The sequence below is a fragment of the Spermophilus citellus genome (genome assembly GCF_964194105.1).
Source record: "Spermophilus citellus genome assembly, chromosome: 12".
Taxonomy (NCBI): domain Eukaryota; kingdom Metazoa; phylum Chordata; class Mammalia; order Rodentia; family Sciuridae; genus Spermophilus; species Spermophilus citellus.
Window position 1 is genome coordinate 106,280,696 of NC_138198.1, and position 12,138 is coordinate 106,292,833.

At 37.8% G+C, this 12,138-nt stretch overlaps 1 protein-coding gene across 2 annotated transcripts in view; it reads right to left on the reverse strand.

The window, feature by feature from the left end:
• Positions 1–12,138, reverse strand: part of DYM (dymeclin) — a 358,107-nt gene that overhangs the window by 309,115 nt on the left and 36,854 nt on the right. The gene's annotated exons all lie outside the window — the stretch shown is intronic.

The window sequence follows — 12,138 nt, forward strand, 5'->3', positions numbered from 1 at the left end:
AGACAAAATAAGAAAGGTACTTTACAACTACAATACCAAATACATATATACTCGTCAGTTAAAGGAATATATAAATAAGAAAAAAATAAATTTTTTAAAATATTGTACACAAGGTAAACAATAAAATGAGAAATATAAAATAAAACTTTAAGCTGAGAGTGACTGCTAATCCCAGCTACATGGAAGGCTAAAGCATGAGGACTGGAAGTTCAAAGTCAGCCTCAGCAACATAGAAAGACCCTAAATAACTTAGTGAGACCCTGTCTCTGAATAAATTACTTTTTAAAAAAGGCTGCAGATGTGGCTCAGTGGTTGAGCACCCCTGGGTTCAATCCCAAGTACAAAAAAAATAATAATAATAAAGATATATCCAGATCAAACCAACAATAAAAAGTCAATCCATGGAACAGATAAAAGTATTTGCAAATCATATTATGATAAGGCTTTGATATCCAAAATTACTTTAAAAACTCCTACAACTCAACAACAACAATAAAAACCACCTAACTAAAAAAGAGGCAAAGGTCTTGAATGGCCATTTTTCTAAATAAGATGTACAAATAACCAATAAGCAACTGAAAAGATGTTCAATGTCACTAATTATTCCAGAAATGCAAATTAAAACCACAGTGACAACCAACTGTATGTTTATAATCTTTACCCCATTAGGATGACTACTATCAAGAAAAGAAAAGGAAGGCAGGCAGGGTGGCACATGCCTATAATCCCAATGGCTTGGGAGACTGAGCAAGAGTTCAAAGCCAGCATCAGCAGCTTAGCAAGGCACTAAGCAACTCAGTGAGACCCTGTCTCTAAATAAAATACAAAATAGGGCTGGGGATGTGGCTAACTGTTCCTGAATACAATCCTTGGTACCCCACCCCAAAAAATAAATAAAAAATAAATACGGAGGGGAGGGGAGAAGAAGGAAAGGGAGGGGAGGGGAAGGGAGGGGAGGGGAGGGGAGGGAAGGGAGGGGAGGGGAGGGAAGGGAGGGGAGGGGAGGGGAGGGAAGGGAGGGGAGGGGAAAGGAGGGGAGGGGAGGGGAGAGGAGGGGAGGGGAGGGGAGGAAAGGAACAAGTCTGAACAAAGATGTGGAAAAACGGACTGGTGTGCTGCTAATAAGCATGTAAAATGATGCATCCACTGTTGAAAACATATGAAGGTTCAAATAGTTCAAAGTTAAAAAGAAAATAGGATTTCCACCTGATCCAGCAATTCCCACTTTGTACACCCATGTTCACAGAAGTATTACTGACAAGAGCCAAATGGTAGAAGCAACTCAACTGTCCACTAAATAATAGATGAATAAAGAAAATACAGCACATACATACAATGGAGTATTCTCTGACTTAACAATAAGGAAATTCAGACATGCTATAATATGGATGAACTTTGACAACGTTATGCTAAGTGAAATAAGGTAGTCACAAAAAGATAAAACTTGTATGATTCCTCCTATATACAGAACTTAGCTGACAAATTTATAGAAAAAATTAGAAAGTGGTTGCCAGGAGCTGGGGAGAAGGATAATGGGGAGTTTGTTTTCAGTTACTACAGACTTTCCAACAGAGAACATGGAAAAGTTCTAGAGATGGAAGGTGGTCATGATTACAAGAGACGGAGCATGTACTCAATGCCACAGAACTGTACATTTGAAGTTAGCTAAAATGACAAATTTTTCTTGTATTTCAATTCCATATTTTTTAAAGGTACATTCTCACACCAGTTTACTTACCAGATAAGTGACCCTGGACTAATTTCCTAACTTCAATATCATAGCTTCTTCATATATAAGAGATACTAGTACCTTTATAAGCTTGATTCTATGGTTAAATTATAAAATACCTATAAAGCACTCATAACATTTCCTAGCACAAAGTAAACTCTCAGTAAATAATAGCTATTATTGGCTCCAAAATGTAGTGGCCTTTTTCTCCCTAATTAAATTAAAGTAATGCCTTCTATTTATAGAAACTGTAAATGTCTTTCAAAGCATTTTTCAAATTTATCAGTGCATTTAAATCCCATGAAAATCTCTTCTAGTGAACAGGACCATTATAAGCCCAATTTCTTATAAATAAGCAAACTGAGGTTTCCAGAGAGGATTAGTGACAGTACAGGAATGAGAAGTCTGAGAAGAGGCAACAGTTTCCAGCCTGGACACCTGGTTAATCACATGCCCTTTTCTGCCAACACAGGTAATACAGAAAATTCTCCAGGTGAGCAACTCTACTGTAGCTGGTTTTAAAATCCCTACCTGCCTCCCCAAGAGTTCTCTGCTGATAGTGATGAAGGGCATTTTTTAAAAGAGCGATCTTTTAGCATTAAGGCTTTTTACAAAGAAATTTTAGAGAAACTGAGGAAGAAAACCGAATGCTTTGAGACAGTTCTAAAACTATCCAGTATGGTAACTACTAGCTACAAGTAGTTACTCACCACTTCAAATGTGGATATTCCAATTAAAATGTGTTGGAACATACCATATTACAAATATTTTTTTTAAATGGAAAATATTTCATTCATAATTTTATATTAGTAAAATCATAATATTTGGGATATACTGGATTAAATACATCATTCAAATTAATTTTATCTATTTCATTTCACTTTTTTCAGTGTGGCTACTAGAAATTTTAAATCACATGGATGGCTCCCCTTAGATTCATATTGAACAGATTGCTAGACCCTACTTCTCAAAAACTGAAGACATATCATATATAGGAAATATCACCAGGGCTGGGAATGTAGCTGTGGTAGAGTGCCGGGTTTCTGTTCTCGAGACTAAAAGGCTCAGGGGTCACTCTAGTTAAACTGGGCTAACTGGGCTGCACGAAATAACCACACAAGAGACACAAATACCTTTTTCTTTGGGGTTGCTGTGACGGCTCCTCTGACCTTAAGGGTCCGAAGAAAGAGAGGGCATAGGCTGACCCCTTTTATTGAGGAGAAGCTATTCAAATGAGGCAAGGGGTCAGGTTTCAGGGGGCTGAGCCTATCTTCATGATGTCCACTGTCAGCAGGTTGACTGACACCTGGGTAGGCCACATCCAAGGGTACAGTAAGAGGAGGGGACACACACAAGGCACTTCCATGGAAGATTCTATCCTAAACAGGGCAAGGGGTTATATTACAAAGGAACAGGTGAGCATAGCTTCACCCATGGGGCTGTAGCAAGACACACCCATTTCTGTGACTGAGCGCCTCAGCACCCAGCTGGGGAGTGTAACTCAGTCACCCATAAGGTTGGCCTCCCACAGTAGAGCACTTGCCTGTAGGCAACAAAGCCCTGGAGTCCATCCCCGGTACCACAAAAAAAAAAAAAAAAAAAGAAAGAAAGAAAAAGAAAAAAGAAATGTTACCACATACAGAAAACTAAGACCCAGCAACATGTGAATATGCCAGTACCTTAAAAATCTCAACTTACAATCATATTAGAAAGGGTGAATATGATTTTGAAGAGTTAAATCTTTCAGGTTCATATGAAATTGATTCAGGGAGCAAGATAAACTAGAAATGATCTCACAGTGGTTTATAGGTCTCCAGTATTTGCCATTCTATAGATGTTTTCAGAGTGCCTGCCAGCCCCACAATGTCTCTCTGCTGTCTGTCTGCCTTACACCTTTTTTATCTACCTCCCCACCTACTATTTAGAGATGAGCAGAAGCAGGTGTGTCAGCATGACCCCCACCTCTGGCCATAGCTGCTGACTGAATCAGGGTCTGACAGGCAACCTGAGCCAAGCCTGAAGTTCTGGGGAATTTGGAATTGAGATGGAAAAACAGGCTTTCCATATGGCTGGAACTTGGCTGCAAAACTGAGCATTATGAGAGGCCACCCTCTCCCCACTGAGAAACAGAAAGCCAGTTCACAAGAAAGATGAATAAAAGAGCTTTGCCGAAAAAAACAAACAGAAAGGACTCTTGGGATTCCTGCGGGCCTTCCAATTCTCAGTTCCAGTTCTTCCTGAAGCCTGGCTGTGTTCCTAATCTTGGAATCTGTGAAATGCCCCTGTCTCTTCATCACATATTCCCCTCTTTGTCACACAGTCTAAGTCAAACTGATTTTTGTTAATATCAAAAGACTTCTAATTAATTTAAAAACTGCGGTCAGATTTTAAAATACACATTAGTATTTAATTAACAGAAATTGGGAACCACGAATTACTCAGTGTTTTGGTTACTCAGGCAAAAAGTAAAGAGGCATAAAATGCAAAGGACTGTAAAGAGTTTTATGAGGTTAATAACTAGGCCACATGCATAAAATCTGTTTCACTGGTGCTTCTACATTTTTCAATAAAATGGCACTCTCTTTTATAACTGGCTAGAACCAAGAGCTTCAATTATATACATGACTATAACCTTCAAAAGTTATTAAATCTGGTTCATTCAACAAATACTGACTAGGCACCAAAGGTATGCTGGGCTCTGTGAAAAGATCCCTTTGCCTACAAATTATATGGAGGAATGAAGAAGCCAGACTGCTTGGTGCAGGACAAGTAAAAAATTAAGACCAGCCTTGTGTGTGAGCTCACAGGATGTGTACCCAAACTCCCCTGGGTGGAATCAAGGAAGAAGGAACATCTGTCCTAAAGAACCAACAGAAGTGAGACAAGGGTTATGGCAGTCACAGAGACCCTGGCACATTCTGAGACCTGAAGGTCAATCAACATGGGAATGGCAAACTATTAAGCTGGGAAAGTATGCCTGATGGCTGGAATATGGAGTTCAGTGCCTCAACTTCCTTTCAATAGCAAGTTGCTAGGTGTTCCCAAAACAGGGTTTTGATTTATCTTTAATATAATATTAGCCTTTAAAAAGGAATTAAGTCCAACATTTAAGGTTGGTATGGACATTACCTTTTCCAAGAAACCTTCTTGATCACCAGGTGAGAAAGGTAAGAAAAGCACCCAATCATAAAACTGAGCCCACAGTAGTAAGATGGCCCAATTGCTTGTCTGTGAGCTCCTTGTTCATCACAGCACTCTCAGTCTGGTACAAAGCAGGCACTTAATAAAAATTTACTAAATGAATAAGTGCCACTGTCAGGCACTTCCTTGGCAGAGGACAAAACTATTTCCCCTTGCTCCTGAAGAAACACTTCCTACTTTCCAGCCCTTGAGGCAAGCTCTGACCTCAGGTTTAAATTTTTATTAAAATATTTTAAAAGATGTTTTTTCCAAGTGTAAAAGAAAGTGTCTTTTTGAAGCAGTCTGATTTCTTGGAAAGCTCCCCCTTGTGTCAAGCCAGCCAGCACCTGCCTTGCGTGATGAGGCCCCCCAGATCTGGCTCCCCCTGCATGTGGCCACCACTGCTCCCTGCCTCAGCAATCACCACTTCCTGGAGAAAACATCTTCAGTGCCTAGATTATATTCTCTATGGGAACAAGGAAAGTGCTTCAGTCACTCGTGCATCGCCTACTATGCCTGGCTTGGCCAAAATAAAAACTCCTGGTAGTTATCTGTTCATTAAAGGATTCACAGGGCTCTATCTGTTGTAGTACTCTTGCAATTTCTGCACTCTGAAGTGTTATTTATTTCTACAAAGGAAATCAGCCAGGCACATCCCTGCCAAAACCAACACACTGATTGTTATAATAGAATTTCTTTCCTCTCATCCCTCCATTCTCCAGTTTTCTAAACTTACTGGAACATTTTAAGAATGATCCGCTTTCCCTTTTGCTTGACTTTGAGCCATAATGAGGTGGTAAGCAACTGGGGTGGTTGGTAACTGTCACGGCCTGTTATAGGCATCTATGCATGGTACTGTTTTAGTTAAACAAATGAGCTCAGATGTTCTGGCAGCAGGCAACTAACAAATCATCGTTTGCAGTAAATAAAAGTAAAATGGTACTGCAAAAACATGCCAATGTTTCCAAGACGATTACAATTAGAAACCGAATGTTGTTTTTGAAGGCAGACTCAGGACACTAGAAACATGCAAAACGGGGGCAAAAAGGCAGCAAATATCCATAATACTTCAGATTAAATATATTAGAACCACACAGAGTACTTCAAACTTACTAAATACATAAACTCCATACTTCTAGATCAATTAGAAAATTGTCAACAGTGGAAGGTTATATAAATACTTAACAGTAATACTCTCTTAGTCAAACCTGTGCTAAACAAACTAACTTACATAAACAACCATATTGATGCAAACACCAGATAAGACTACCTAAAGCAATTCTTATTATGTGAAGGAACATCAGGCACCCTCTTCTCAAACCTTGGCCACACCATCATTTGGGCAGCATCCCAGAAAGGGAATCTCAGTTTTATTAGTGATATCCTAATGAACTTGAAACTAAAAGTACCCCAAAATTTCACACACATATACATTTCATAAGAAAATCTTTAGCAGATCTAGTAAGTTTTCCATAGTTTTAAGAACCTCCACTGGGCTTCCCTGAAGATAATTAATTCACCAAGAAAATAATTAATAAAATTTTCACAACCACAAGGAAGTTTTTAAACATTACTGCTGCCATTTCTGGGCTATATTCTAAACCTATTTACCTCCTTACTTTGATTTCATGAAAAGATATCCCAGGGGAGATAAGTCTCATCAACAACAATCTCACACTCTCCACACACCTCTGTAAGAGCACTGCTACAAAATTCCACAAGAGGACTGGGGTTGTGGCTCAGAGGTAAAGCGCTCACCTAGCATGCATGAGGCACTGGGTTTGATCCTCAGCACCACAGAAAGTAAAATAAAGATATTGTGTTCACCTATAACTAAAAAAATAAATTTTTTTAATTCCACAAGAAATACCAATAATACAACAAATTCATATTCTCTCTCTCTCTCTGGTCCTGGAGATTGAAGCCAGGGGTGCTTAACCACCCAGCCCTTTTTACTTTTTACTTTGAGACAGGATCTCACTAAATTATTTAGGGCCTTGCTAAGTTGCTGAGCTCTAAACTTGTGATCCTACTGCCTCAGCCTCCCAAGTATCGTGCATCACTGGACTCACCTCCAAATTACTTCTAAACCTGTTGCTCAGTGTAATCTATGCCACCTCTGCTAAATCTGCCAACATATAACATGACAAAGTTAAGTTACTGGGGAGTGTTCATAACAGAGAAGACTGGAAAGGTAAAACAGAGAAAAATAATAAACTGCTATTTAAGGAGTTTGGATTTTATCTAAATGTAATGAGGAGTCATTAAGCAAAATATCAAAAACACACACTAGGAGGAAGGAAGGGCAGCAGAATAGTCAATATGATTGATGTATGTATGTTCCATGTATGTATTATATGTCAAAATACATTCTGCTGTCATGTATGACTAAAAAAAATTTAAAAAACACACACACACACACTAGCAAAACTCAACATAACAGCAACAGCAGCAAGGAACAGTGGTTAAAAACCTGACTCTGCTGGGCGCTGTGGTGCATGCGTGTAATCCTAGCAGCTCAGGAAGATGAAGCAGGAGGATCATAAGTTCAAAGCCAGCCTCAGCAATTTAGCAAGGCCCTAAGCAACTTAGCAAGACCCTGTCTCAAAATAATAAATAAATATCTGACCCAACTGATGATCTGATGACACAGGTAGGAGAGCAAGAAGTTGTCCTCATCACCAATTGATAGGTGTGGCTGTTGGAGGAAGGCCCTCATATCTGCTGTCCTGAACCCCTTTACCTTGGTGTTTGAAGCAGACACAATGAACCCAGCCAACCCTACTCATCCAAGACTGTGTCTAACCCCAGTAGATTTTCCAAGCAAGCTCACGTTGGGGGACAGAAGTGATGGCGTGACCAAAAGCCAGCCACAGAGCTTCAAGGGCTGCCCAAGAAGAGTCGGCAGACTAGGTTCTTTTTCCCAGTTGTTTTATAAAGATAAATGCAGATAAAGAATATCATGTTTATAAAATATTAGTTTGAAAAAAATCTGACCCTGACTATAACTATCCTGAGATTTTTAGCAAAAAAAAAAAGAAATTTTAAAAAGATAATTAGAACAACAACAATAATAATAGTAATGCCTCTACTAGCACATATGATAGGACCTAACCATGAGTCCACAACAACATAATTAACAACCGCTGCCAAATGTCAGGCTACCACACTTGGATAAACCACTAACTGTTACTAAATCAGAACATGGGAAGTACATGATCTTTAAAAATTCTGGTTAAATTCCATCAAAATTTTATACCAAATTAAAATACTAGAAGGAATTTCAACAGCAAGAATAGGTAATGTCTCTGCAACCACTAGATTCACAGGTTGATCACTTTCAAAATGTGTCCACCAAATATACTACTTCTCAATTTAACCACTACCATCAATTAACAAAATTTAAGCTCACTACATACACATGGATTTTCAAACTGTGTGTATACAAATTGTAAAGTTGAATATTTAAGTCCCAGAGTCCATATTTCCTATTGGTATGAACTAGTCATGTTACTTAGTTTGAGTCTCAGTTTCCTCCTCTATAAAAAGAAGGAGGGAGTCCACCATCTCATGATAGTTGTAAGAAACATATGGCAATGTATGGAAAGTGCCTGACACACAGCTCAATCAAGTTTCCTAACCCTCAACAGCTACAACAACAACAAAAACCCCACAAGTATTAAACTGTTAAACATGTATTCCTTAATACACTTAAAAAAAATTTACCAGCATTACACGTCTTCCCCTATTAGGAGGGAAGCAGGTAAAACTTAGGCAGTTTCACATAAAAGCAGGTGATCTGCCAGGCATGGTGGTGCACTCCTACAACCCCAGAGGCTCAGGGGGCAGAGGATCATAAGTTTGAGGCCAGCCTCAGAAATTTAGTGAGACTCTCTCAAAATAAAACATAAAAGGGGATATGGCTCAGTGGTTAAGCACCCCACGTTCAATCCCTAGGGTGCCTCAAAAGAAAGCAACAGTCCTATTTCTTGATTGTGATGGTGGTTTAATGAATCTACATATATGATAAAACAGTATAATGCTATATAGACACACACACAAATGAATGCAAGTGTAATGAACTCTAGGGATTGTACCAAAGTCAGTCTCCTGGTTTTGATAGTGCATTGTAGTTGTGCAAAATGTTACAGTTGAGGGGCTGGGGATGTGGCTCAAGCAGTAGCGCGCTCGCCTGGCATGCGTGCGGCCCAGGTTCAAGCCTCAGCACCACATACAAAGATGTTGTGTCCGCCGAAAACTAAAACATAAAATATTAAAAAACATATCCTTTCCCCCCCCCCCTCTCTCTCTCTCTCTCTCTCTCTTTAAAAAAAAAAAAGTTACAGTTGAGCAAAAGGTGCTAGGGACCTGTATTTTTTTTTTTTTTGCAACTTTCCATGAATCTAAGTAATTTCTAAATAAGTTTAAAAAGGTGAACCATAAAAATAAAAAACTATTCAAACATATACAAAAAGTTAATAAATATACACTTCTTTAAAATATATACTAAAACAATTCTATATGAACAAGATTATGCTGTGCAATGGTTTTATGACTGGCTTTCACCACTGAATATGCTGTAGATTCTTTTCCTTGTCTACAAACATATGACCATTTCTAATGGCTATGTTGTCCCAACATGCAGATGTACCATTATTTATTTGTTTGTTTATCTATCTACCTACCTATCCAATCTCCTTACTTGTGGACATTTAAGTTGCTAGCAATTATCTGCTATCATAAACACTGTTATGAATGTCTTTATATATGTATCCTTCTACACACATTTCTGAAATCATCCCCTTTAACATAAATTCTAGAAGTCTAATGGTTAGGTCAATGAACATTTCTGTACTAAAAAGTTTCATAAATTATATGACAGAAAGATTTAACCAATTACCCATCAACACTGCTTAACTGTGGCTTGTTAAGTGCCCACATAATGCTAAATTTGTAAAATTATAAAATCAGATCTTTTGACACCAAAACTTGTGGTCTTTATACTTAGATAAACATGGATTGGCAGTAAGCAATCATAAGATTCTTTATTGCAAATATAGCCACCATCACCCCTAAAATGGCTCGTAAGGAGGAATTCATCAAGGATATGGTGTCTATCTAGTCAACTATTAACATAACACCATAAATGTAGAACAAATTCTATTCAATACCACCTAACTCTTTACTTGCATTAGATAATCAATTTTTGAATTAAATAACATGGAGGGTGTTGTATAGTTTACAAGTCCTCTGGATTTGAACTCCATGTTACAATCCCTTGGCATGAAAAAAAAGCTCTAGCCTTAACTTCAAGAATGGTCTAGCAGCAGGGCCAGCTGTAGTGGTACAAACTCCATAATCCCAGCAACTCCGGAGATGAAGCAGAAGGATTGCAAGCTCCAGACAAGCCTCACCAATTTAGTGAGACTCTCTCTAAAAATAAAATTTAAAAAATAGGGCTGGGAGTGTAGGTCAGATGTAGAGCATCCCTGGGTTAAATCCCTAGTATCTCAAAAAAAGAAGTGGGAGGAGGGAAGGAAGGAGGAAGGAAGGAAAAAAGAAAAAGGGCTGGGGGTATAGCTCAAATGGAGAATCTATAGGTCTTGAATTCAATCCCCAGAACCTAAAATATATATATATATATATATATATATATATTTTTTTTTAAAGAATAATCTAGTGAGCATGCACAAATGTTCAGTTGTGATAGAAAAATAAAAATTTAGCAAATATTGTGGATAATATTTTTTCATTATAAAGAGGGATGATCAACTATATCTGCCACTGAAGCAGAAAATACCTCCAAATGTCATTGGCCACAATTCAGGAGGTGACAGAATAGAAACAACCCTTGGTGAGTAGAAAACAAGATGATAGATGACTTGTAACTACAATAAAACCATATTTTGTTCCCTAATTCACCACTTTTAGTAATTTATACTTGCCCTTGTTTTACCTTTAGGCATACCAGTCCCTTATGTGAATTTCAATGTAACAGATAATAAACTCATAGTTCAAATCTTTAAAAAAAAAAAGAAAATGGAAATGTAAGGGTGATCTGGCTGTAATATCTGTCACCCCACTGATCACCAGGGTTGGTTTGGCTGATCTGGCTAGCTAGGCAGGTGTACCCTTTGTCCCTCACAGCTCCATGTGAGTCCCTCCTGAAGCCACATGCTCAAAGAGGACAACCTTCCCTGACAGAGGACCTTTCTTCAGTCAAGGGTATACAAGTAGCTGTGTTCCCCTGCTAGAATCTCCAAACATGCACTCAAGAAAAGCAAATAGGCAAAAATCTATTGGGGGAAAATTATAATAGACTTCTGAACATAGATTTGCTGAACAATCAAACTATAATTATGAGGTCCATAAAATAAATACTGACAATGATTAAGTCCCTTTCACTGAAAATTCTGCTGTAATTGCTTCGAACTTGACACTTTATATTAATAATTTCATTTTTCAGCCCACAACATACCTATTCTGATAAATACATAATATTTGTCAGTTTAAGAAAAGAGACTGATAAATTAACAAGTAACCATTCAGAAAAGTACAGAAGCATTTCTAAAGACTCCCCTCTGCCTTACCTTAGCAAAGAGAATTATAGACATCATTCACAAAATGAATAAGAATCAGCCCATTCAGTGGTTAAACAGTGGAAAGAGTAATGTTTTTAAAGGACCTATTTATAGCAAAAAGTCAAAGAATAAAAACTGCATATAAATTTATCATTGAAATTTTTAATGCATCAAACAGAACCAAAAAGGTGTTTATATTCATGTGATGTCACACACAATTCTGTATTCTGTCATTCAACTGTCAAAATGAAACAACTGTAACTACTAAACTGTCAAAACTCAGGCAACTACCATGCTAGATAATGTTGCATTTATTTTCTCAAAAAAGCAAGAGGGGAAAAAAAAGACTTTAAAAAATCAGAATCCAACCAATACAGTGAGAAAAAAATCAAGGGTGCACTTGAAGTAAAACTCGCTTGCTCCTTTATTTTAATGCTTTAAAGGATGCTAGTTGTTTCTCCCCATTTAAACTTCAAAGTTTAAGGGAGTTAATTCTGGGAAAACTCAATCATTTCTAAAATAATTGTGCATAGAAAGGTATGAATGAAAGAACAAGAAAAAAAGGTTCTAACTCAAAATGCAAAAACTAAACTTCTTGTGGTCCCTCAATTTGAGAAAATAAAGATGGTCAAGAAAAGTCTTAAATTA